This window comes from Penaeus vannamei, chromosome 3, assembly GCF_042767895.1.
Source record: "Penaeus vannamei isolate JL-2024 chromosome 3, ASM4276789v1, whole genome shotgun sequence".
In the NCBI taxonomy this organism is placed as follows: Eukaryota; Metazoa; Arthropoda; class Malacostraca; order Decapoda; family Penaeidae; genus Penaeus; species Penaeus vannamei.
Window position 1 is genome coordinate 12,350,014 of NC_091551.1, and position 5,000 is coordinate 12,355,013.

Consider the following 5,000-nt stretch of genomic DNA (forward strand, 5'->3'; position numbering starts at 1 on the left):
TGTATAAATATATTCACACACCCATATACACGTGTGTGTGTGTGTGTGTGCAAATGTAACCCCCCCCCCCCCCGCTACCCCGACCAAGATTCGAATCTCTGCTCACAAGGCGACAATGCACTATAGAGAGCAGAACCAAACCAATGCCCAGTATTTCAAACATTGGCCACGACCCTTAGGAAACTAATTTCGGTGAATCTTTGTTCCGTAATACTTCAGTAATAAATTTCATTTAATTACATGAGAGATAAGTTTCGGTATTCAATTCTAATACAAGGGAGTAACTGATAAGCATCATGCAAATGTTCTTCGAAACAAGAAGGCGGTGTTTACAGTACTGTTAATTACTATTTTGCTTTGACTACACAAAAGCTTAACCATTTGTTATCTCAATTCCTTTTTTTTTTTTCTTCTTTTTTTTGAGAGCCGGAGATCGATATTTTATACATGTGTGTGTGTACAATCCACACATACACACATATACATATATGTGTGTGGGTATGTATACATAAATTATATATATAATATATTATATATTATAATATATATATGTATATATATATATTATATTATATTATATTATATATATGTATATATATATATATATATATATATATATATATATATATATATAGAGAGAGAGAGAGAGAGAGAGAGAGAGAGAGAGAGAGAGAGAGAAAGAGAGGACTAAACTGAAGATAACAGTAGAAATGACAAAATGTAGTCCTCACAATTTTCGTCTTTAAAATCCCAAAACACAAGTTTTGGACATGGTTTAACAAAAGTTTTATGCAATTTTTTGTTTCTAATTCACTTTGTTTTCACTTTGTTTTAACAAGGGACCTGGGGCAGAGTACTGAGAAGAGTCTTAAAGTTAGGGCGTACTGGAGGACCTAACCGTCCTGCGGCGACCTAAGTCACGGCACGCCTAGAGCGCGGTATCTCGGGACGTAGCTTCGTGTGCACAAACATTTTTTTTTTCTATCGCCTTATCCCTGTCCAAACCAACGTACTGCTGGGAATCACTTACATCTTCATTGGCCTATCACAGCTGCTGTTTCAGGCGGCTCTACGGGAAGTTTGACCAATCATAAGCTGTTAATGTTAATCAGCTGAGACTGTAAACTGTCCAGCCCGTGGAATAATGGAATATTTTAATCAATATGTTATAGAATTAGTAACCAGGAAGAAATATGCAAGATTCTTTATAAAGAGAGTGAACTTATCGACAGAGTGGATGAGGACTATGAAATTAAAACTTAGTATTGACTCCTCGAAAGATATATATTACAAGAGTAATTATAACTTTTATTTTCAAACCAATTACCAGTCAAAACAATTACGAATATTAGGAATAAATTTTAAAGGCTTAACTATGTTTATAGATCTTCACTGCAAAGTTGCATGCCATTTTTGTAGCAGTCATAATGACTAGAGATCTCAGGAACAATTCTTTTGTAATATATTACGACTCTCGTAGTGCTTTACAAGCAATCAAGAGTTTAAACTCACCACATCTCGTGGTAGAGGACGTTCAAGATAGCTTTCACTGAAGTCAGCGCGTAAGATGACTCATTGTTGGGCACATGTTGGTGTCAGTGGGAATGAACTAGCTGATCGCAGGGCCAAGACAGCTGCCGCTCAGCCCTGTGATGCTCGTTTTCCTTCTCTCACACGGATTTGAAACCCAGCATCAGAAGTTGTTTTCGCAATAAATGGAGGGAGCAAAGGAGGCATACCCCTAGAAACAAATGACGAGAGATTAGAGAGGACCTTGTCAGTAGAGTGACCAGCGTCTATCCCAAACAACAAGTCGAAGTTGTGTTAACAAGGCTGAAAACTGCGGACAAAAGATTGACTCATGGGCCGATGATGGCTAAAAGTCAAGCACATTGTTAGGAATGCCGAGAGCCATCATCGGCCGCGCATATTGTGGAAAGATGTGCAGCATTTTCAGACCAAAGACTTAAAAACTTGCTTTCCCCATATACACTGCAAGGTGTATTTTGTGACGATTGTGACGTTGAAAGTCTAGTTTTCTAAGGGAGACTAATATTGTAACAAATAATAATAATTATTATTATTATTATTATTATTATGTATATTTAAGCAATATTTTATTCTTTGATAACAATATTTATCCTTAGATTATTAAATACTACCTTTTGCTGTTCTTCTTTATAAGAGACATATATTGATAGATTTTTTACATTTTAGATATTTATTATTTTAAACTCACAAGGTTTTTGCCGCATATGACCTTTGCTGTTGACGCGGCCGGTAATTTTAAATAATGATTCAATCAACCCATTCTCTAATTCATCATGGTGTCCACACACCCTCAAACTTCACAATACAAGTTAACAATAATGAAAATAATGACATTAACTTAACGATAAGTAAGACAAATAAAGTTACCACATGTTTTGAGAGACTTGTGCTACCTTTAGTGTTATCCTACGTTTACAGATACAACACCTAACCTAACCTATCGGCAAAAGCAATTCAGTTATAGTAGAATATGCCACTTGCTGCCTTATTTAGTAGTCCGTGATTGGTTGATCCACATATTTTAACTCTAACAAAAAATACGTTGAAAATAAATCAGGTTTCTCTCTGCCTTACTCTAATGCGCTTTGACTTACATACGACGTGTCCCAATATGTTGTTAAATGTCAAGGCGCTGTAGAGTAAAGCAAGGGGAGAGCAGCCCTAGTAGGTTACAGCGAACCATAAATGAACAATTAGTTAAATCTTTCGACTTGTGGTTTGCACAATTGTAGCATTGTATGGGCATGAACCAAACATGGACTACCAAATAAGGCAGCAAGCGTAATGCTTTTGCTTATAGGGTAGGTTAGTTGTGTCTGTAATCAGGCACAACACTACAACTCGGGTAAATGCTGTCTTCAATCGTATGTAATAATTAGATTTATTTGTTTTTATCGCCATTAATGTTAATGTCAATATTTTCATTATTTTTAAGTTAGTTAAGTTCGGAAAAAATGAAGATTACAGATATAGTTAAGCTTTTAAAACTTACTCCAAATATTATTTGTTAAACTGATAATTAGTATGAAAAAGCTAAAAGTAATCCTTCAATATTAGCATCTTTCCAATCACAAAACAATACTCCTAAATTTCGCGATATTCATGTATTCCGTAAGTAAGCTCACTCTTTATTATAAATCTAGCATATTATTTTGAATTGCTAATTTTAGAACTTATTAGTTTTAAAGTTTCATTATGCCATGGGTTGGACACTGCACTTCCCGAAGAGTCATCTGAAACATCAGCTGTGATGGGCCAATAAATATCCAAAGCCGTAATTGATTAGCGGAGGGTAAGGCGCCGGAATGTTATTATTATTTATTTGTGTATTATTATTATTAATTTGCTTTTATTATTATTATTATTTTAGTATATACTAAACAAGGTGCAAAACTGGCGCCCTTTGCTTGGGTCCCCTAGTTCGTTGGTCATGGAAGTGTGCTGGCATTTTAAGCACTTATGCACTTGTTTCTTCTTTCCTCCGCAGCAGGAAACCATTGCTCTAGTCTGAGTGGTTAAATTGGAATCTGGAATTAGCTGTAGATTCGGAAAGATTATGCAATATATATATATATATATATATATATATATATATATATATATATATATATATATATATATATATATATATTATGTGTGTATATGTATATAATTACTAGGTAGCTTATAACTACACTATAAAAGACGATCATTATATGTCCGATATAACAGTACTGTAGAAATAAGGAATATTTATTTAAACTAAGAATGTTGCTTTAAAAATGGAGATTCCCATACAAACATTCATCTGAACAAGAACTGCAAAGAACACCCACTCAGACGTGCCGAAGACATGGAGCTCATTTCAGACATCATGTGTGCCCAGAAAACGGTTATATACGTATGTATATAAATATCATGATAGCAAAAAAATAATAATAATGATAATAATTAATAATAATAATGGATGGAATCAAAAGAAAATTTACTTTGCTTCGGGTATAACCCTATGGCTGGCAAGGCAATTAATAATATTTTACTTAATTTCAGTGATTGTATTTGCCTCCTACCTTTATTGCTATTTGTCCATAATTACATAACTCGTGCATTACTGTTTACACGTAGAATAGTATATACTTTTGGAAAGAATACTTTTTTTTTCTTTGTGGGGTATAGGTGTATTGGCTTATATAAGTTTAGTTTTTTTTTTTTTTTTAATCAGTTGATATGCTAGGATCTTCATTGCATCTTCGACTATCTTTGATGCTAGTTCATCCAGAAGTTTCATTTAGACACTTTGGTCTTATATGGGATGATGACTCTCTTCAAGCGGACACTTTGTATTGTGAAAAATCCTGCCTCTAGCTGACAACTACGGTGTGGCTGTTCGGGGATCCCAGGATAAACAAGACTAGTGTGACCGCTGCATAATCGGAGTCACAGGAAGCCGCTACTTTTCTTCATTCTGGTGCTCTCCATGCTTACGGGTGACCGTATTAAGTTGGAATGGGGAAGCGGCTCTTCCTGCATTGTATAGTAAGGAATGAGGCCATAGTAGATATACATAACTTAATTGTTTTTTTTTTATGGTCGTGTAAATTAAATCAATCTATGGTAATGATACGTTAGACTTTGTCATTAAGCCTTTTCTTAACTTTCGGATATAAACTAGAATAACAGAAGTAGAATTATAGTGATTTCACGAGCCCTCAACATCTAGTACTCAAGAAGAGACAAGAGAGAATTAATCCAATTCCAACGAATAAGTGAAAATGGGGTACCACAAGATAACTTTGAAATAAAAGTTCTAATTTATTAGAGTTTAATAATCGTAGCCACAAAGAGAAATTATAATGATGTGTTTTTTTGCAGAGCCCCTGGAAAATAGGGAAACAAGGAAATGGATTTTTTTTTTCTTTGAAAAAAGCGGTTATTGCCTTAACTGCAGGACACGAAGGACTGCATTGAAA